Raw genomic sequence first — 24,528 nt, 5'->3', positions numbered from 1 at the left:
AGAAAAGATCTCGGAATAGGTCAACGCGTTGCTGCATTCGTAGTTGATAAAACCATGCGTGGAAAAATTAAGTTGGGCTTGGGTGTGATGAATTTCAAACTAATTATGAAAGCAGCGCGAACAGCTTTGCGAGCGAAGAAGAACAGGAAGAAGAACAACAAACCCGGTTATTTGAAAAACTATATTCTCACCTCGATGTCTGCAGCTAAACGTGTGTTCAATGGTGAGAACAAGAAGAAAAACACGACATTAATTAAACCACATAGGGTCCTACCGCTGTAAGTAGGCTGTTTGGGTTCTTATATTGGTAACGCCGCCGCCACGTAGCGCTCTCTGTATGAAAATCACTGGCTGTGCTGTGTGCAGTCTGTGGCTAGTTTGCATTGTTGTCTGCCATTGTAGTGTTGGGCAGCGGCAGCTGGACTTGAACAGCGCGTAGCGTTGCGCAGTTGGAGGTGAGCCGCCAGCAGTGGTGGATGTGGGGAGAGAGATGGCGGAGTTTTGAAATTTATAATACTGGATATTATGAACTGCTATGTATATTATGATTTTTCAACACTATTAAGGTAAATACATTGTTTGTTCTCTATCAAAATCTTTCATTTGCTAACTATGCCTATCAGTAGTTAGTGCCTTCCGTAGTTTGAATCTTTTATTTACCTGGCAGTAGTGGCGCTCGCTGCATTGCAGTAGTTCGAGTAACCTAGATTTTTGTGAGGTAAGTGATTTGTGAAACGCATAGGTTAATGTTAGTCAGGGCCAATCTTTTGTAGGGATTTTTGAAAGTCAGATTGCGTTGCGCTAAAAATATTGTGTGTCAGTTTAAGCACAGTCATGTATAATTGTTCAAAGGGGACGTTTCATATGTCGACCCTTAGCCTTGGATACCTCACTGGAATCTTCTGATTTATTTTTTCTTGTAGTTTGTGTAATTAGTGTAGATTTTGCTAGCGCGTAATTGTAGAGAGAATCTCCTTTGTAGTTCCAGCCTTTCATTGTTGTACAGTAAAACAGTTGTGGCATGCATGTAAATTTGCACCAAGTATTTCGCAGCTGCGCTTGCAATTAACGAGATATTATTTGCAGTGCTATGGTAATGTGTTCTCTTATTGTTGCTCTTCAAATTGTGTTTTTCTGTGTTATCGTGTGAAATATTGTGACAATAATGGCGTGTGAAAAACGTAATACTAGGCTCCAAAGTAAACTGAGAAATGACAGTGAAGACGAAAGCAGTGTGTTAGCGCCACCGAGTAATGAATTAACTAATGTTCAAAGTAGTAATTTGGTAATTGTACATAGGGAAATGGAGCGGGCTGCAACAATGGTGTAGACAGTGAAACAATTAGTGAACAGGGAAGCATTATCGATCGATCGGTAGGCAACAGCTTGCCTCAGGAATCCGAAATGACAGGACACAATCTTGCAAATACTGTAGATTCAGGTTTTGCGTCCTCACCCTTTTCTCAAATAAGTCAAGACACATTTTCTGCTTTTCAAACTGCGAATATTGCCGGTTCAAATGCATTGCCGAACAGCACTGAGGAACATGTTTCAGACACCAGTGCATTGTTATTACATTTAATGCAACAAATGGGACAAAAGCTTCAAAAGTTAGAAACAATGGAACAAAATCAGAGACAAACACAGCAAAAGCTTCAAAAGTTAGACACAATGGAACAAAATCAGAGACAAACACAGCAAAAGCTTCAAAAGTTAGACACAATGGAACAAAATCTTCAAAAGTTAGACACAATGGAACAAAATCGGAGACAAACACAGCAGAAGTTAGACACAATGGAACAAAATCTTCAAAATTTAGACACAATGGAACAAAATCAGAGACAAACACAGCAAAAGCTTCAAAAGTTAGACACCACACTTGAACAAACACGTGAAGATTTAACTACTGAGTTACATAACATTGAATCGAAATGTCAAAAAGTCTGCAATGAAGTAAAAACACAAATTTGTGAGCATTTTCAACCTATTTTTTCGTGGCATGAAAATGCATTACAGAATCACGAAGCAGCCATAAAAGGACTGCAAACTATTGTTCATCAAAATCATGAGACCCTGCAAGCTAAAATTGACTCAGTTGCATCCACCGATTCGGTTACGCAACTTGCAAAAACTCAAGAAAACTTAAAGGACACAGTAGATACTCTGAAAATTGATTCAGAAAGACACATGGAGGAAATTAGTTCATTATCAGAGAAAGTAGTTGAACTTTCGGATCAGCTAAATAATTTATCTACGAAGGTAGATGATAATCTGAATGACACAAAACCGGTAGTCTTTAATGACACAGAAGAGTGCGAACAAATTAGGAAACTGAAACAAAATCTGAATCAAATTAATACCCAACACCAAAGAGAAATCCGGGAAGTAAAAGATCAGCTGACACAGGTAATACAAGAATTACGTATTTCAGAGGACACTCGTGCTCCAATACGGGAAGAGGGACATAGAAATACGAAACAGCCACAAAATAATGACACAGGGCACTTCGGAAATTATGAAAGAAATTGGCAAGGTACACTGAATTTTGAGATGGAACCGCCGAAACGACGTAACAATGACCGACATGCGACTCGCCAATATGATGATTTTGACTATAAGCTGTTCATTACTACACGTAAATTCAAAACGTTTAAGAATTCTGGCAATGACATTCATCCACAAGCATGGCTCCATCAATTCTCTCATTGTTTTCCTCCCAACTGGTCATTAGAGCATAGATTAGAACTTATGTTTGGGCTACTTAGAGAATGAACCAGCTGTGCGAATGCGATCGGTCATTCACGATTGCCACAGTGAAGGAGAATTTTATCATGTGTTCCTCTCAGCATATTGGTCTCAAGCTACACAAGACCGAGTAAAACATAGCATCATGAAGATGAAGCACTTCGAACAATCTGAATTTTCCAGTCTTGTCAAATATTTTGAAGACATGTTGCATAAGAATCAATATCTTTCAAACCCATACAGCCCTTCAGAACTCATCCGCATTTGCTTAATGAAAATGCCTGAACATTTAAGAAATATTATTTTGGCAGGACGTTGCAAAGACGACATTGAAGCTTTTCAGGGACTCTTACAATAATTAGAAATTGACACAGACAGTCGCGGGATGCAAAAACAGGAAAACAATCACTACAGGTCACATCCGTCACAATTCCGTGACGACAGAAACAATAACTGGACACAACAATTCTATTCTTACAACGCAAATCGTGACCAAAAGAGACACCACCCGTATGACAACCACTGGCAGAGTAATAGTTACAGAGAGAGATCGCATTTCCGTAGTAATGAATATGACAGAGACACTCATAGAAACAGACAATTTGGCAACCAGAACAATTATTATCACGGGAGACAGAATAACTTAAGACGCAACGGTCCACCATGCAGTGATCATTCAGGGAGAAATTCTCCACCACTTAACCGACAAGAAAGAAACTACAGGAACTACCGACATGACGACAGATGATGTGATCGTAACGACAGATGTGAATTTCATCAGAACTGGCGGGATTTAAACAGGGCTGGGCCCTGTCGGCAAGGCGAATTTGTAGAAGTTAGATCTCCTAATCCCAATAACGACGCGCGCCAACAAAGAAACAGACAATGACTCGCACCGCAGGCAGCCACGTGCGCCTGCTGGCTCAGGGAAAAATAACATAGACGCTAACCTTGAGAAAAATTCCAGTATTCTTTACCGACGTATACCACATGATAATTGCGTCGAAGTTGAAACTCTGAGTACTATGAAGAGTAAAGGTTTACACCACATTTAACATGTAAAACCGTTTATTGAAAGATAATCTGCTTTTTAACTTTGTCTTTGCCATAAAAGTTTCACTTCACGTTCCTAGTATGCTTTAGAAATTGTTAACATGCAACAATGTTTGAAGTTAAATATCCAGTCAAGAACCAAGAGAACTTATTTAAACAGAAATTACGAATGCATTGTTATTGTGAAAAGACGTTACAGTGTTATTGTGTGTGTACATTCTTGCTTGTTAGTTGCACGATCATGTAACGACTATAAGGCTCATATACTTAGAACATATACAGGTACTGCTAATGAGATTTTAATGCAACATTTTGGTTTACTTGAAAATACATTCTGGATTTAAAGTACTTTCTGTGAGATACCAGATGACACAGTGGTTAGTTTATGTGACAGCTACACGATTTTATCACGACACTACTAATGAGTGACAATTTACAATGTTGCTTTTGCAGTGTTTCTGTTTTATATCTGCACAGTTTTTCTGAATTGTTCTGGAAAATAAAACATGTTTTAGTAGTAACTTTTGTGGTATAGCTACAATGAGACAGCCTCTTTCGTAGCACAACAATACGTTACAGCACAGTACTTTCTTCATCACAACAATAAGCGTAATAACTAAGATATCTATACGCAAAGCATTTCACTTTTGTGTATCATGAGGTAAGTACATTGGCTTCTGCAGAACTCAGCTTTCGGAGGACGATAACTACGACACTTCCACAGAGATTATCTTACAACATGACGCACATTTAGCGCTACAGGACACATATTTGAGTGATTAATTTTGTACTTAAATCATTTATTTTTAAAGATATTTGAAGTACAATGATAGAAAGGTTTTCCGTGATACATTTCATTCCATTGTTGTAATCTGTAACACCTGAGGGTATAATTACATTAATCCTCAGGGGGGTACATGCTTACTTTGTGTGCCATGTGTGTGGCAAGCACAAGGAGCCCTAGCGAATATGGTATTTGCTTATACAACTTTACACATCGGTACCATATTTCTCCAACACAGAATTACACAGCTACCTGATTATTTAACAGAGAAACAAACTTTTTTTACTACATCAGTGGCACATGTTTACGCAATTACAGAGTTGGGTAACTTCACACTTACGAAATTGTATTTTGTCTGTACTTTGTGAACTCTTCATATTTTTTCATAACCATTGTGATACTATGAGAGCTTTGAATGATGTATTTGTTATGGGATCATGATTTTTAAAGTACGTTTGAGGCTGATAACACTAGTGAAATGAGCAGGGAATTTTCTTTAGGTTTTGAAATTATTGCAGAAAGCTACGACGTTTTTGAGATTTGACTGAGGTGTTATGATGTTATTATTACGATGACTATGTGTATTATGCTGTTGCGGTATGTTTATGATCAATAAGCTGATGCTATATGAGTTATTTGATTGTGCTACGTATCTGTTATGATGAAATATTGAAGAAGTGTCGACGAATAAGGTAAGGAATAATGAGTAGTGGTTAGGGACTCTGCTTTGTGAAAAAGGTTGTTGGAAACCAAGAATCGTACTTTAAGAGTGATGAAATGTATGTAAATGCATGAATGTATTACAATGCCGACGAAAATTTTTTGGACACTGTTATATCAATAGGATTTTGTTTCTACAACTTTGTAACGCAAATTCTTGACCTTTGAAATATTTTTATGTGAGACTGTCACTGTAGCGGAAAATGCTGTCATAAATATTTCCGTAAGAAAGTTAAGTGACCACCTGCACGTAATGCGTCGTGGGCACCCAGCTGTGTCAGACGCCTGGAGAACAAGCCGTTAGTGTGTGCCTTTTCAGAGGCACAGGTAGAAAAAAAAAGGGGAGGCCATTATCCTCGCTATTGACATTTCCTTGTTGAAAGCATACTGTGGAGCTCTTAATTTATGATATTTACTGCAATGCCTAATGAATTGATGAGAAATATTTTTATGTCTATACACCTGATTATGACTGAGAGAAATGCCATATGGCTTGCTTTATGTATTTATTTACTCATTTTGTTTAATATCTAGTTTCTAGCTGCCCTGCAGCATTGGCTAAAATAAAATTTTATCGATGTAGTAATATAAATATTTTATGCCTACAGACCCAGTAAAGAATAACTTTGATGTACTTAAAAAAAAAACGAGGAAGCACAATCACACATTTCCCTTCACAGGAATTGCATACAGAATTTTCTTTTCAAGTACTTGGTAATTTCTTTTGTAGAATAAATTGTGATGCATCACTCTAGTGTTAAGATGTGACATAGGTATTAAACATGACCATTTTTACTGTAATATTTTTTCTGCTTGAGCTTTGTCATGTTTAGATATAAGTTATTGCATTTGCTGCTGCTGTTTGCCAGGCATAGTGCTACTGAATTTGTGTTACTCTTCTAAGCCAGTTTACTACTGATTTATTTTTGTTGTTTGCTGCACATTGCCTTATATTAGTTGTAATATTGCAATTGCTTTGCTAATTTCTATAATGCTGCTTGCTTCGCAAATCTGCATTTTTTTCATTGCTGTTTGCGTTAATTGTTTTGTGCTGCTGCATTGCCTCGTCCCTTAGTATATATATCTGAGCTCAGTAGATTTAAGTTAGCTTAAGAGGGGGTAGACTATATAAGAAACTAACTATGATGAATTGGAAGAAATGCATTGAGAATATATAAGAAAATGGTTTGGCCAAAAAAGTAGTGTACAGTGGAGAAAAACTATTTTTGAAAGAGGATGTGAACAGAATACAGAAAGCAGGCTTAGATAGGACTTTTTGTGAATAATGATGAACGAACGGAGAACTCCATGCAGTAAAACAAAGCCTGTCCTTTCCTTTTGTCTTATCCCTCTATGTGTTTGTGTACCATTGTCTATTTGTGTTTTTCCAGTCTTTATGTGTTTAGCTGGTGTTGTCAAGTTGTGGAATTTATCTAATACTATGCTATTTACTTTGTAAATATACTTAGACATTATTTATACCCACCAATACCATTATTTCTACAAGGACTGCAGTGGGTCTGCACCTCTGGTGGCCCACCAATACCTTAATCTCTACCAGGACTACAGTGGGTCTGCTCTGTGATGACCTACCTACCAATCTTCTTCAAAACGTCGAATGACTCTGCTGTGGGTTTGCTCTGTTGTGGCCCATTACCTGTCAGCATGTCAAGAGTCAGCACTGTCTTTCCGTTGGAATGACAACACTACTTCTTCAAGACTGCATGGAAATCCACTACTTCCGTGTGCATTCTCTTTTACTACTCAGACTTTGAGAAAAAAAAAACACTGTAATTTTACTGTGATGGATGATCAGGACTGTCTTTATGGACTGTGAGAAAATTTTAGCTTTTGACCAACATTGTATCGATAAGTGTGTGCATTTGATTTCTTTGTTATTGTAATTATGAAAAATTTTTTTCAAATCTGAATTGGCCACTGCCCAAAACAATTTGTAAAATTTTTTGTGGGAAGCATGGGGGCTATGTAAGTAGGCTGTTTAGGTTCTTATATTGATAACACCACGTAGCGCTCTGTATGAAAATCACTGGCTGTGCTGTGTGCAGTCTGTGGCTAGTTTGCATTGTTGTCTGCCATTGTAGTGTTGGGCAGCGGCAGCTGGATGTGAACAGCGCGTAGCGTTGCGCATTTGAAGGTGAGCCGCCAGCAGAGGTGGATGTGGGGAGAGAGATGGCGGAGTTTTGATAATTTGTAAGACTGGATGTCATGAACTGCTATATACATTATGACTTTTGAACACTATTGAGGTAAATACATTGTTTGTTCTGTATTAAAATCTTTCATTTGCTAACTATGCCTGTCAGTAGTTAGTGCCTTCCGTAGTTTGAATCTTTTATTTAGCTGGCAGTAGTGGCGCTCGCTGCATTGCAGTAGTTCGAGTAACCAAGATTTTTGTGAGGTAAGCGATTTGTGAAACGCATAGGTTAATGTTAGTCAGGGCCATTCTTTTGTAGGGATTTTTGAAAGTCAGACTGTGTTGCGCTAAAAATATTGTGTGTCAGTTTAAGCACAGTCATGTATAATTGTTCAAAGGGGACGTTTCACCGCTACCAAAGACTTCGGGTGGAATTATCCCGTTCCTCGTTCCAGCCCTTGCAGCACCGTCCGCTATAGATTCACTCACAGGCCTTGCCGCAGCTGTAGCCAAAACGGTCAAAAACGCACGGAATGCACAAACCCAACTAGAGGAAGCCAGAAGACATAATCGCGCTATGGAGCAGCAGCTATCGGAAAAAGTCTCTACTTGAAACCATACAGTAAAGGACTAGGTCTCTTCATAAATAAATAAAAAAAGTCCTTTAGTTATCCTACCCGACCGAGCGCTCACGAATAAAGATCTAGTTAAAATTATTAAACTAAAACTTCACATTCGTGGATTCCGCGGCGTCTTTATGCGGAATACATTACCGAAGACCATGTGGCAGACTAATGAGTGCGTAATTGTGAATTTAGATGTTGCTGGGGGTCCAGGGACCCATTGGGTTGCGTATGTTAAGAAAAGTCGAAATACAGTTCAGTATTTCGATTCATTCGGCGATTTACAGCCGCGCGAAGAATTACAACGCTTATTCACCAGCAGAAGACGCGTCTTCTACAATGTCACGCGATATCAGGGCTTTAACACATATCTCTGTGATCATCTCTGCGCTATGTTCCTCATCACAACGGTGGCGAACCCCCTCTAGAATGCGTCATCGTCAGATAATGTGCGCGATATATAAAAGAGCTGTCATTGAACACATGACCATTATTTGATGTTTAGATGCAATGTCGTACACTCTGACTTTAAAAGAGCGAGGATCAGTATTACGCGCAAATTACTTTCCGCCGATTGATTTAAGTGCAGGGGACTGGAGTATTGCACTGATTGGTCTAGAGACGTATAATAGCATTCCAAATATTACACAGAGCAACAATAAACTACATCTTGAAATTGATGGCCGAAAGGAGATTCTACAAATACAACCTGTTGTCTACGATATTGATGATTTAAACGAACTCTTAAAACAGTCAGAAAAAGGTATTGAACTACGGGCAAACATTAATACCCTTAAATCTGAAATACGGACAGAGAGTGCTACGATCGACTTTACACAGACATTCAACTGGTCCACTGCTAGGTTTTGCGAAGGATCGTGTTTTGGTGAAGGACGGAAGTAAATTTTACCCATCAGATCATGCTGTAGATATACTCCCAGTGAGTACAATCCACGTTGAATGTAATATTGCTACAAACTCATACTTGAACGATAAATTGATTCATTCAATTTACGGATTATTTCCTACAGTCGGCACAGGGTATAAAATAGTTCAAACCCCCACAAACGCTATATATCTCCCGGTGACTGTTCAGACACTGGACTATCTTGAACTGCGTATTGTGGATCAGAATAATCAGTTTGTTAACCTTAGAGGTGAAGAGATCATTGTACTCCTGCATCTAAGGCGAGATGGGAATAAGATATAAAGCTAGCACACCAGGCTCACAACCCATTAGTGCAACGCGGAAGCGCAAGGTGATAACACGCCTTTGTTACGAATTCCTCATTTCAGCAGGTTTAAAGCCGCAGAATGACGTCGCTCAACGTAACTCAGTCAGTAGAGTATGATGACCGAATTATTCGTCATGAAATACCACTCACACAAACCCTACGCTTCAAGCACATTTGACAAAAATGATAAAATTAGTATTGTTATCCAGCATCAGGACGCGGTAACAGTGCCTAGCAAGAGCTTCCCCTATCTGGACTGAGAGCTGACGGGGCTGCCGTAGCGCTCTCGAAGCACACTCGAAATGCCGTAGCATTCCTGTTTCAAGAGATACGCCATGAACTCAACGGAACTGAAATAGACCGAACTAGAAATGTTGGCATTACATCAGCCCTTAAGACGTACATTTCAGCCTCATCCTCTGATTCAAACAGTTTGGAAAATGCTGGGTGGTTCATAGATGCAGCGGATGGGGAGGGTGACAAAGCCGATTTACTGCGAGCGTGCCACTAAAAATGCTTATGGGTTATTTTGAGGATATGCAGCGAATTATCAACGCTAAACAGTAACGTATTTTGGTGAGAAGTGCAAATGACGCGAATTCATTCTCTCAAACAGCTGCAGAGAATGGTCAAATCAAGATTAATAGCATATCATGGAAAATGCCTCACATCACCGTTGCTGACGATGAGCGCTTGAAGCTCTTAAAAGGTCTGAATGCTGGCACCTACCTACCACCAACTTTCCGATCATGGGAGCTATTTGAATACCCAGTCCTACCTACAGCGTCCACACATATTTGGGCTATTGAAACATCAGTGCAGTTGGAAGCACCTCGATTAATCATACTAGCATTTCAGACTCAAAGGCGTGCTAATGTATCAAAGGACTCAACTGAATTTGACCACTGCAAGTTAACTAACGCCAGAGTCTACTTGAATTCAGAATACTACCCATATGAGAATCTACATCTACAGTGGGACAGCAATGTATGTAGTCTGGCATTTGACATGTATGCGAGATTCCGAGCATCTTACTACGAAGGTGTTGAAAATGAAGGATGCCTACTCAGCCCACAGAGTTTCATGAAGCTAGCGCCAATAATCGTGAGTGACTGTTCAAAACAGAATGAGATAATTAAATCAGGACCTACAGATGTACGGATTGAATTTTAATCTTCAGCAAACTTCCCTGATCAGACTTCGGCATATGCTCTCGTTTTGTATGATCGTCTCGTTAACTACTGTCCGCTCACTGGTGTAGTGCAACGAGTTGTATAAATTAATAGGAACATTTGTATCAAGAGTTGAATCGTCGAAACCATTTAAAGACGTCAAGTGCAATAAGACAGTCAGAAGCGCGATGTGGCTAACATGATTCTATCATGGGATTAAGTGGGACGCCACTGGCATCTCTTATAAACATTTGCTGCAATTGCTGAGAGTATTTGATCACAAGGAGACAGTAATCTACGTTAAAGGCGATGAGTAGCTGGCTGCGTCGAATCTTCAAATATGCAGCTATCCAGAACCTGGAATACTACGATTGTCCACCTATCCACCAACTTAGACAGCGAACGTGTGGAGAAGAAAGAAATAGTTTTGTGTCAGCATCTGAAAATGTAAAATTACTTTTAACATGGCTGACAAATAAATAAATAATTTTTTTCTCCATAAGAATGCTTGTTGTTTTCCTTCTGTGACACCTACTTCCATAGAAGTAAGTTTATTGGTGGTACTGTTCGTGAAGCGCATTCCACTGGAGCTGCCTGAGACGATGAGTCAATCGTTGTAAGTGACAGGGCCTGAAAGAGAGAGTGCTAGGGTCGGCTTTGCCAGATGCCCGCCGTTTAAAGTGACAGGACCACAAAGAGAATGGCGGGCTCTGTTTGTGACCAGCGGACGAAGTCCAGCACGCGTTATTCAGATTTCGTCTCTGTCTTTAAATCAGTGAAAATCTTATAGGTCTCTCTCTGTGCCAGTGCAACGTATATGGATCATGATGGAGGGTCAAATAATAACAAAGTCGGACATTTTTTTACAATAAAATAATTGAATTTATTATTGAATTCAAATTTTGTTTGCGACATATCAGTTTACAGTAAAATGATTCACTTTTTTTCATATTATATGAGTTTACAGATAGATTATTTGTCTTCAAGTAAAAATATGAAAGTTCTGATCTTTGCAGATATGTGTTTTTACATTATTCATAAATATACAAGCACTGTATGTATATAAAACTAAAGCAGAGGTACTAGAACGTAATTATATTATCTTACAAGGTAAATAATATCTCTAGTGAAGTTCCACCGGAAGCACATTTTTAACTGATGGCAAACGTATTTTAAGTTCAAGATAGTGGCTCTAAAACATTTTCCACTAGCGCTTTAAATTATATTTCATTGAAGTAAGTAGCTCTAGACATTTTCCCCTACAACAAGCAGGTGAACACATATTTCTCGGTTTAAAGATATTTTTTTCCACAGTCAAGTTTATATAAAGAATTTAATTAGTGGAATTCACATTCTTAAAAAAAATCTAGTTCTGACAGGATGGCTAGCGGCAGCTGAAACTTACAACTACTACTAAGATCAAAGCAGATACGAGCTGCGAAAATTGTATTTTCGTCTTCTTCTATTTGATTATAAGAGGTGTAAAGTTTATATCTGCTTTCAGGCATATAACCATTGACTAGTAACAGTAGGGAAAAAATATACAAATATATATAAAGACTTTTTTATAAATGGGATTATTTTAGTTTTTTTGTTTTTTTATGATTTTTTTTATGTTGTTGTTGTGGTCTTCAGTCCTGAGACTGGTTTGATGCAGGTCTCCATACTACTCTATCTTGTGCAAGCTTTTTCATCTCCCAGTACTTACTGTTACCTACATCCTTCTGAATCTGCTTAGTGTATTCATCCCTTCCTCTACGATTTTTACCCTCCACGCTGCCCTCCAATGCTAAATTTGTGATCCCTTGATGCCTCAGAACATGTCCTACCAACCGGTCCCTTCTTCTTGTCAAGTTGTGCCATAAATTCCTCTTCTTCCCAATTCTATTCAATACTTCCTCATTAGTTATGTGATCTACCCATGTAATCTTCAGCATTCTTCTGTAGCACCACATTTCAAAAACTTCTATTCTCTTCTTGTCCAAACTATTTAACGTCCATGTTTCACTTCCATAAAGGACTACACTCCATACAAATACTTTCAGAAACGACCTCCTGACACTTAAATCTATACTCGATGTTAACAAATTTCTCTTCTTCAGAAACGCTTTCCTTGCCATTGCCAGTCTACATTTTATATCCTCTCTACTTCGACAATCATCAGTTATTTTGCTCCCCAAATAGCAAAACTCCTTTACTACTTTAAGTGTCTCATTTCCTAATCTAATTTCCTCAGCATCACCCGACTTAATTCGACTACATTCCATTACCCTCGTTTTGCTTTTGTTGATGTTCATCTTATATCCTCCTTTCAAGACACTGTCCATTCCATTCAACTGTTCTTCCAAGTCCTTTGCTGTCTCTGAGAGAATTACAATGTCATCAGCGAACCTCAAAGTTTTTATTTCTTCTCCATGGATTTTAATACCAACTCCAAATTTTTCTTTTGTTTCCTTTACTGCTTGCTCAATATACAGATTGAGTAACATCGGGGAGAGGCTACAACCCTGTCACACTCCCTTCCCAACCACTGCTTCCCTTTCATGTCCCTCGACTCTTATAACTGCCATCTGGTTTCTGTACAAATTGTAAAGAGCCTTTCGCTCCCTGTATTTTACCCCTGCCACCTTCAGAATTCGAAGGAGAGTATTCCGGTCAACATTGTCAAAAGCTTTCTTTAAGTCTACAAATGCTAGAAACGTAGGTTTCCTTTTCCTTAATCTTTCTTCTAAGATAAGTCGTAAAGTCAGTATTGCCTCACGTGTTCCAATATTTCTACGGATTCCAAACTGATCTTCCCCAAGGTCGGTTTCTACTAGTTTTTCCATTCGTCTGTAAAGAATTCGCGTTAGTATTTTGCAGCTGTGGCTTATTAAACTGATTCTTCGGTAATTTTCACATCTGTCAACACCTGCTTTCTTTGGGATTGGAATTATTATATTCTTCTTGATGTCTGAGGGTATTTCACCTGTCTCATACATCTTGCTCACCAGATGGTAGAGTTTTGTCATGACTGGCTCTCCCAAGGCCGTCAGTAGTTCTAATGGAATGTTGTCTACTCCCGGGGCCTTGTTTCGACCCAGGCCTTTCAGTGCTCTGTCAAACTCTTCATGTAGTATTGTATCTCCCATTTCGTCTACATCTACATTCTCTTCCATTTCCAGAATATTGTCCTCAAGTACGTCGCCCTTGTATAGACCCTCAATATACTCCTTCCACCATTCTCCTTTCCCTTCTTTGCTTAGAACTGGGTTTCCATCTGAGCTCTTGATATTCATACTAGTGATTCTCTTTTCTCCAAAGGTCTCTTTAATTTTCCTGTAGGCAGTATCTATCTTATCCCTAGTGAGATAAGCCTCTACACCCTTATATTTGTCCTCTAGCTATCCCTGCTTAGCCATTTTGCACTTCCTGTCGCATTTTTATATTTTCTTCTATCATCAATTCAATTCAATATTTCTTCTGTTACCCAAGGATTTCTACTAGCCTTCGTCTTGTTACCTTCTTGATCCTCTGCTGCCTTCACTACATCATCCCTCAGAGCTACCCATTCATCTTCTACTGTATTTCTTTCCCCCATTCCTGTCAATTGTTCCCTTATGCTCTCCCTGAAACTCTGTACAACCTCTGGTTTAATCAGTTTGTCCAGGCCCCATCTCCTTAAATTCCCATCTTTCTGCAGTTTCTTCAGTTTTAATCTACAGTTCATAACCAATAGATTGTGGTCAGAGTCCACATTTGCCCCTGGAAACGTCTTACAATTTAATACCTGTTTCCTAAATTTCTGTCTTACCATTATATAATCTATCTGATACCTTCTAGTATTTCCAGGATTCTTCCATGTGTACAACCTTCTTTTATGATTCTTGAACCAAGTGTTAGCTATGATTAAGTTATGCTCTGTGCAAAATTCTACCAGACGGCTTCCTCTTTCATTTCTTTCCGCCAATCCATATTCACCTACTATGTTTCCTTCTCTCCCTTTTCCTACTCTCGAATTCCAGTCACCCATGACTATTAAATTTTCGTCTCCCTTCAGTACCTGAATAATTTCTTTTATCTCATCATACATTTCATCAATTTCTTCATCATCTGCAGAGCTAGTTGGCATATAAACTTGTACTACTGTAGTAGGTGTGGGCTTTGTGTCTATCTTGGCGACAATAATGCGTTCACTATGCTGTTTGTAGTAGCTTACCAGCACTCCTATTTTTTTTGTTCATCATTAAACCTACTCCTGCATTACCCGTATTTGATTTTGTATTTATAACCACCCTGTATTCACCTGACCAAAAGTCTTGTTCCTCCTGCCACCGAACTTCACTAATTCCCACTATATCTAACTTTAACCTATCCATTTCCCTTTTTAAATTTTCTACCCTACCTGCCCGATTAAGGGATCTGACATTCCACGCTCCGATCCGTAGAATGCCAGTTTTCTTTCTCCTGATAACGACGTCCTCTTGAGTAGTCCCCGCCCGGAGATCCGAATGGGGGACTATTTTACGACCGGAATATTTTACCCAAGAGGACGCCATCATCATTTAACCACACAGTAAATCTGCATGCCCTCGGGAAAAATTAGGGCTGTAGTTTCCCCCTGCTTTCAGCTGTTCACAGTACCAGCACAGCATGGCTGTTTTGGTTAGTGTTACACGACCAGATCAGTCAATCATCCAGACTGTTGCCCCTGAAACTACTGAAAAGACTGCTGCCCCTCTTCAGGAACCACACGTTTGTCTGGCCCCTCAACAGATACCCCTCCGTTGTGGTTGCACCTACGGTACTGCCATCTGTATCGCTGATCGCTGAGGCACGCAAGCCTCCCCACCAACGGCAAGATCCATGGTTCATGGAGAGGATTTTTTTTTCATAGAATAAATAATATTTACACACATGCATGCTTAACACAGGCTCGCACACATTCACACGCACTCATACATGGAAGTACGCAAGCTGATACACACTACAAAACACTCTCATTCAATATTTACACTATGATAAAAGGGTCATACTACTACTCTGCAGACACCCTCTCCGTCTCTCTCTCTCTCTCAATCAGAGTCCCCCACCCTTTCTCTCGCTACAAGTGAGTAGTGTGAGTACGGGCGAGTCAACACAGATGACCCTTTTATCGTCATGAGGCGACAGACCGATTTTAAACTGTAGCACAGTGTACACCTCGTGCGCTATCGATCGAATACTAGTTTGCCGGACAATATGCGGCGGCTGCAGCTCAGTATCGCGAACACCACCACGTAGGCACTGCAAATAGTCTTCGATAGACAGAGGTGATGCCATCCGTCGTACCCCCTTAGCCCGTCTCTGAGTGGGACCTTCCAATGTGCGATATTCATACATCTTGGACCGAAGACCTACAAACTTCACAATCGGCAATCTATTCGTCTCGTCTTTCAGGACACCGATAACCTTCTTCTTTTGCGGAAAAATACCATAAGGATTATTGCCCACATAAGAAGACGTGTCGAATTCATTGGCGTGGTGCCTAATTACTTCATATGAATCGCAGTTCTTCACCCAATAGTTGAAACTATCTGTATCCATATAAAGTAATTTAGGATCTGCGAAATGAGTTTTCGTAAACTCATAATGAAGGCGGTACATGTGGAGTTTGGATAGGTCTAGTATGCACATCCCCACATAGGTAGGTTTAGTAAACTCTGCTGCTGTTCTAGCCATCTCCACAGCAACAAAATTCTTATTGAAAATAGTGACCCGTTTAACATTTGGTCTGGCAATGCATTTTCGTACGCCATAACACCCATCCCATTGCGTTCATCATCACCATCATCATCATCATCATTTAAGACTGATTATGCCTTTCAGCGTTCAGTCTGGAGCATAGCCCCCCTTATACAGTTCCTCCATGATCCCCTATTTAGTGCTAACATTGGTGCCTCTTCTGATGTTAAACCTATTACTTCAAAATCATTCTTAACCGAATCCAGGTACCTTCTCCTCGGTCTGCCCCGACTCCTCCTACCCTCTACTGCTGAATCCATGAGTCTCTTGGGTAACCTTGCTTCTCCCATGCGTGTAACATGACCCCACCATCTAAGCCTGTTCGCCCTGACTGCTACATCTATAGAGTTCATTCCCAGTTTTTCTCTGATTTCCTCATTGTGGACACCCTCCTGCCATTGTTCCCATCTATTAGTACCTGCAATCATCCTAGCTACTTTCATATCCGTAACCTCAACCTTGTTGATAAGGTAACCTGAATCCACCCAGCTTTCGATCCCATACAACAAAGTTGGTCGAAAGATAGAACGGTGCACAGATAACTTAGTCTTGGTACTGACTTCCTTCTTGCAGAAGAGAGTAGATCGTAGCTGAGCGCTCACTGCATTAGCTTTACTACACCTCGCTTCCAGTTCTTTCACTATGTTGCCATCCTGTGAGAATATGCATCCTAAGTACTTGAAACCGTCCACCTGTTCTAACTTTGTTCCTCCTATTTGGCACTCAATCCGTTTATATTTCTTTCCCACTGACATTACTTTCGTTTTGGGGATGCTAATCTTCATACCATAGTCCTTACATTTCTGATCTAGCTCTGAAATATTACTTTGCAAACTTTCAATCGAATCTGCCATCACAGCTAAGTCATCCGCATATGCAAGACTGCTTATTTTGTGTTCACATATCTTAATCTCACCCAGCCAGTCTATTGTTTTCAACATATGATCCATAAATAATATGAACAACAGTGGAGACAGGTTGCAGCCTGAACCATGAACTCAATTTACCGTCAGCTCTAACTGCTGCCTGAGTATCCATGTAAAGACCTTTAATTGCATGCAAAAGTTTGCCCCCTATTCCATAATCTTGTAGAACAGACAATAACTTCCTCCTAGGAACCCGGTCATATGCCTTTTCTAGATCTATAAAGCATAGATACAATTTCCTGTTCCACTCATAACACTTCTCCATTATTTGCCGTAAGCTGACAACCTCTAAGAGGCCTAAACCCACACTGATTTTCATCCAATTGGTCCTGAACTAATACTCGCACTTTCCTTTCAACAACACCTGAGAAGATTTTACCCACAACGATGATTAAAGAGATACCTCTGTAGTTGTTACAATCTTTTCTGTTTCCATGTTTAAAGATTGGTATGATTACTGCTTTTGTCCAGTCTGATGGAACCTGTCCAGACTCCCAGGCCATTTCAATTATCCTGTGTAGCCATTTAAGACCTGACATTCCACTGTATTTGATGAGTTCCGACTTAATTTCATCCACTCCAGCCGCTTTATTGCACTGCAATCTATTGACGATTTTTTCCACTTCCTCAAATGTGATCCTATTTCCATGATCATTCCTATCCCATTCTACCTCGAAATCTGAAACATTACTCATAGCATTTTCACCTACATTGAGCAACTCTTCAAAATATTCCCTCCATCTGCCCAAGGCATCCACAGGATTCACCAGCAGTTTTCCTGACCCGTCCAAAATACTTGTCATTTCCTTCTTACCTCCCTTTCGAAGACTGCTAATTACACTCCAGAATGGCTTTCCAGCAGCTTGACCCATAGTCTCCAACCTGTTTCCAAAGTATTCCCACGATTTCTTCTTGGATGCTGCAACTATCTGTTTGGCTTTGTTTCTTTCTTCAACATAACTTTCTCTGTCTACCTGGGTTCTGGTATGTAGCCATTTTTGATACTCCTTCTTTTTCCTTTTACAGGCTGCCTTGACTGTATCATTCCACCAAGCTGTTTGCTTCATCCTATTTTTACACACTACTGTTCCAAGACATTCTTTAGCCACTTCTAGTACTGTGTCCCTGTACCTTGTCCATTCCTTTTCCAATGACTGTAATTGACTACATTCAACTAACTGGTACCTTTCTGAGATCGCTGTTATGTACTTGTGCCTGATTTCCTTATCCTGAAGTTTCTCCACTCTTATCCTTCTACATATGGACCTGACCTCCTGCACTTTCGGCATCACAATCCCAATTTCACTGCAGATTAAATAATGATCAGTGTCATCAAAGAATCCGCTGAATACACGTGTGTCCCTCACAGCCTTCCTGAATTCCTGATCTGTTATTATATAGTCAATGACAGATCTGGTTCCCCTGCCTTCCCAAGTATACCGGTGAATATTCCTATGTTTAAAAAAGGAGTTTGTGATTACTAAGCCCATACTGGCACAGAAATCCAAGAGTTGTTTCCCGTTCCTGTTGGCCTCCATATCCTCTCCAAATTTACCCATAACCTTTTCATACCCTTCTATTCGATTTCCAATCCTGGCGTTAAAATCACCCATGAGCAGAACACTGTCCTTGTCCTTTACTCTAACAACTACATCACTGAGTGCCTCATAAAAACTATCCATCTTATCTTGATCTGTCCCTTCACAATGCGAATATACTGACACAATCCTAATTTTCTTGCTAGACACTGTCAAATCTATCCACATCAGTCGTTCGTTTACATACCTTATTGCAACTACGCTGGGTTCCATTTCTTTCCTGATGTAAAGCCCTACACATTGTGCTATTCCTCCTTTTACTCCTGACAGGTAGACCTTGTATTCTCCCACTTCCTCTTCTTTCTCACCCCTTACCCGAATGTCACTAACAGCTAAAACGTCCAGCCCCATCTTACTTGCAGCCTCTGCCAGCTCTACCTTCTTCCCAGAGTATCCCCCATTGATATTAATAGTTCCACATCTCATTACCATTTGTTTGCCAAGTCGTATCTTAGGAGTCCCTGGTTTGTCAGTTAGAGGTGGGACTCCGTCACCTCCAAAGGTCCGAGGCATTTTGCTCTGATTGTTGCCAGCATCATATTTAAAGTACCAGGGAAGCAGATTGCTAGCCTTACTTGCCCCGAGTCCCATTGGGTTTTACCCCTAACGGCTGGGGGACTAACCGGTGGATTTGGTAGTCCCATTGCGTTCTAATAAAAATTTCACGTCGTTCCCACAAATTCTCCATTGTTTTTCCGAAAATTGAATTATTCATTAATTTATAAAAATCTTTCTCTAAGTCACAAGACGCGGATGTTCTCTGTCTCGTATTCAGATCAATATACTCCTTCTACCAGGGGGACTGCTTGAAGGAGATGGACCGGGTGATTTTAATCAGCTCCATACCCAAACTGAGGCATTGCTGGAGGTTAAGATAGTGAATGATGTACCTCTGCTTGTCCGCCAGCGTTGTCATCTGTTTCGGTGTGGAACCTCCTCGCGGAACTACGTAGTTGCTCTGGACAGAGCGGCAAATTGGCATGCGCGTCTTGCAAACTAATAGGGTATTTGAGTTCTGCCTCCACAACATACCCTACATCAGAATCGGCGGCCATACCCCCCCCCCCCCCCGATTTTTCCACCTAATCCCTTGCATTCATCTTCGGACAGCCAGCGAAACTCGCGAATAGGCAGACATTCCTTCATAGCATGTCCGTATAAATTATTCACATCTAGATACATTATATAACTTGAAGCAAGGGATGCGTTAAACCTGTCACCCATCCGTGGGTTATTTGCTTTCGCGTTTCTACGAATACATTGGCAGAGCCCCCCCACGGATACCCCGCTCAGAGAAAAGAAGCATGTCAGGATCGGTCAATAATTCGATACTGCACTTCGTTTTCTTGAGCATCGCGTCCCAAGACAACCCAGGTGCCGTGTAATAAAAGGCAGGGTCCAGAGAATATGTGGTCATACATAGACTCCGGAACTTCTCGAAAACGTCCGCAAGCAAGCGCTCGTCTGTGTCCATGTACAGACGTGCGTACTCTCCTAAATTAGAAATGTTGAATTCCCGCCAGACATTCACGGCATGCTCATACTCTGCATTCGTTATCGTGTCGCCTGTGAGGTTGCTGGAGAATGCAGTTATGTCGGGTAGCCTGGTTTCGTCGAGTTTGGCCATACTATTCACATACTCGTATGGAAAAACCCCTTTCCTAGTCACAAGTTGAAACTTTTCCTCGTCGGGAAATGCAGCTCGAGTGATATGCATATCCGCCGGATGTAGAGTTTCAACAAGTTTCTATAGTGGTGCCTGCATAAAACGGAGTGTATCGAGCAAGCCCAGCGTAATTTTTGACGTCATTCGTTTGGAGAATGATAAATACTTCTCGACGCTCTCAGGTAGGACACTCACCTGATCAAACCGAAATCGGCCAAGTGCTCAACTACAAAATGAGCGCCATACCCACTTAAATTATGAAAGGAAACTGGTATGTGCCTAGGTAATTGGTACTTCAAATTGCACGCATTGTGAGCAGGGCCACGCAATTTCCCTGTAAGATGATAGTGGTCCCTACGAGGAGTTTCCGCTTTTCTGTCCAACGGCAGCCTACAAATATGACACTCGGTGGTTTTATTATACAAATCTTCATTCTCCTTCCATTTGGTCATTGGAACGTTGCCGCTGTATAGCTTATCAACTTCCAGTGAAAATTTTTCAAGCTCAGAGAGCAACCAAATCGATGGATTATCGCTGACGTAAGATTTATATCGGTTAAGATTGGTGTCATATGACGATACAATTTGGTACGCTGCGGCATAAGGTAGGTGTTTTCCTGTAAAGGTGGTGTGTGTGGTCGTAGGATCGACTTCACAGCGGGTCACATGAGCGAGGAGGCACTCAAAGTCGGCGCACACAACAAAGGGACACCGCTCCTGGTGGGAGCATTCCTAAACTTTATGAATTTGTTTTTCTCCGTGGGCATAATAACACGTACCGCATCCTTGGAAGTACAGTCTACTAGATGCGTAGCTAATAATCGTTCAGAGGAGAAATAATTGAGACACCTTAAACAAATTTGTTTTTTACCGTGATTGTAACTTAACTGGGAATAAAGGAGGCAGGACATGTCCTTGATCCAGACATAGTGATAATTGTCACCTTCAGAAAAGGGAAGCATATATACAGGCAGCTCACGCTCACCGGCAAATTTTGAGAAATGGAGGGGGCCGACTACATGCTTGTCTTGCTCGTCTGACTTGCTTTTCTTCTTCTCGAGGCCATAAACGTGTACCGATATTCCGGTATTTTGTGCCTCGAATTTAGGTATTTCCTGGATCTTGACGGGGAACTCAATACCATCAAAGTTATAATATCTGTTAATATCACAGGCTTTGTATGTACCTGGACGACAAGGGCAATCTCTATAATTATACTTTCTTTCGCAAGCTAGGATTGACCATGCAAAACAAGCTTGATCTTTTCTATTTTGGACATAAATGCATGCTTGTTTATTAGCTATATCTTTAGGGAGCTTGATATAGCTATGCACTCCATTTAATGGATCGTGGACATGTATATGGATGTCCAGGTGTAGAATTCTGCTGAGTGCCTTAGCTGAGCCGTTGACTTCCATCTCGGAAAACCGGCCCAATATGACACTCAAGGTGGATTTACGAAACCACTCGGCGATTGATGTGCTCCGCGTTATCACGCCATTATCCCCCCAAAGATAATGAATGCTGGTCTCTTCGTGACCAGACTGAACTTTGGGGTCCGCAGCTCGTGGTCGTGCGGTAGCGTTCTCGCTTCCCACTCCCGGGTTCGATTCCGGCGGGGTCAGGGATTTTCTCTGCCTCGTGATGACTGGGTGTTGTGTGATGTCCTTAGGTTAGTTAGGGTTAAGTAGTTCTAAGTTCTAGGGGACTGATGACCATAGATGTTAAGTCCCATGGTGCTCAGAGCAGTTTGAACCATTTTTGAACTTTGGGGGGAGGGGGGTGTGCGATAACTCAAGGCGTAGCACTGCACTGCACTTAACGGCGGGATAACGCGGATTATCGACTACCCTGAGGAGCTCGGTTTCCAGGACAGGGAGGCATGCGTTTAAAAAATCCAACAGGATCGCGGAACCCCCCTGCCGGGTTTTCGATGTGAGTGACCGAGATTCACTCCTCGAAGGCGTCGGCAATCGCCGAGTACTGCAACTGAGGTATGGTGTCACCGACCTTATCTACTTCACTAAAAGGGCGGGTTAGACAACTGCCACTAGCCACAGGATGATCACTAATACTATTAATGCTAATGATACTGGGGGCCCAGCCGGTGGATGACGGTGTTGGCGATGGTGCATCATCATCATTTAATGGGAGGGGTATGCGTCTTGGTACACGAACCTTGCGCTGGCGGTGTCGTGGACAGTCAGCTTGCGGTGGCGGAGAAGGCGGCGAGGGACCCCTGGCAGTGCTGCTACCCGCTTGTTGGGAGGCCCATGGACGCCAGATAGTTTGGGCCGCCGCGGCCTGTAGAGCTGCGGTGATCGGCGCGATGCAAGGTGGGGCGTGTCCTCGCCCACCCTCGAGCGCCGCGCCTGCAACCGCCGCTCGCGGAACACGGGCAATGCCGTGTGACATACTTGTAACATAAATATAAGTTTAATGGTCTGGATTTAAAAGAGGGATAAATAATAATTATTATTATAACAGTAAATAATGGTAATTATTTTGGACTAATGATGAAAACTATTCACCTTATCCGATCTCATTCCACAGCTTCAGCAGTTCATTGCCGCATTCGACAAGCCACTCAAGCCAGTCATGCACGTCCAGTTCGTCCTCATCTAAAAAGTTATTACTGTGTTTGGCTCCCTCGCTCTGCGTGGAATTAGGATGATCTAGAAACAAAATATATGTTAAGGCTAGATCAATACACTAGGAAGAAGGGTATATATTAAAATAACAACAAGAAAAAATTATTTAATTTTTTAGCGAGTATGATTTTTATTATTATTAGAGATGTACTTATATTCACGACGAGCTCTCTCCATTTCGAGTTGGCGATCAAGCTCTTCTAGCGCTGGGCCGATGTAATCTAGAAAGATGGAATATAATGAGTGTAATATAAAGTAAAAAATGTTTGTAGAAGAAGTTTGGTGATATAGAAATGAGAGGACGAAGGCAGATATATATATAAAAATGAAATCTTTACAGAGAGCGAGTATAACAGACACACACACACACACACACACACACACACACACGCCAAGTGAAAGCGGATCTTTATATAGAACTATCCAAAACAGATGAAGCGCTCGTATACGGAGTTAAAGGGTAGAGATATCAAAACATTGAGAAAATGTACTTACCTGGTAATGGAACTTGTTCAGGACAAGGCTGATTGACGCCACCTGCTCGCTCCTCAGACTCGATGATAAAGTCCGCGAGTTCAGCTATAATAATGAGATATATAATTAATAAGGAGAATATATAAGATATAAAGGAAAAATGATAATTAAAAAATAAATATTACTTACTTACTCGATAATCGCGAATCGTGGAGTCTAAGTCTCTTCGCAGCAGACTCCTGGGTATTGTTAATTGGCTTCATACTAATAAAACAGATACAACACACACACACACACGAGAACAAACGCACGATGCGGCGGACAACTGAAGAGTGAGAAAGATGACCATGGGGGCGACTCCTTATATAAGTGTGATGACGTAGTATCACGTGATCTTAGGATGAACGAATGGCTGTTGAGAATTCTGTGGGGGTGGTGAATGAGTTCACTTGTGCCCCTAGTAGCTGAAAGCTGAACTAGTCAGATGGCTCCTGGACATGGTGGAGGGCTGAGCATTTTATAATTTATAAAATTATACACAAATAAATAATAGTATCAGTGAAGATCTTATTTAGATTAGAGAGAGGATGATAGTGAGATCATTAAGTGTGTGTTAGGATGAATTATTATTATTATTATTTAAAAGTATGTTATATAGGCGTAATTGGAGGTTGAAGGTAATGTTTTTGGAGATGAATATTGTTAGCTATTTCTTTATTGGCGAGGAGTTTATGGTAGGGAGTGAATATACTTTAAATGAATAAAGGGGAGGTTAAGTATTTTGGGAACATATAGAATTTGAGTGAGTTGATAGGTATGTCAGTTGAGAAGTTTGCTAGGAGCGTGAGATGGCTCCCGCATGTGCGCGTGATATTAACTTGTTAATTTCTTTTATTTGAGTTGAGAGCTTCGTGTTAAATTGACTTGCGGAGGTACGTATCTTGACGGGAGCGACGATTCACGC

The sequence above is a fragment of the Schistocerca cancellata genome, chromosome 9 (genome assembly GCF_023864275.1).
Source record: "Schistocerca cancellata isolate TAMUIC-IGC-003103 chromosome 9, iqSchCanc2.1, whole genome shotgun sequence".
NCBI classification, from domain to species: domain Eukaryota; kingdom Metazoa; phylum Arthropoda; class Insecta; order Orthoptera; family Acrididae; genus Schistocerca; species Schistocerca cancellata.
The sequence above is the reverse complement of the archived record's forward strand: the minus strand, read 5'-3'. Positions refer to the sequence as shown.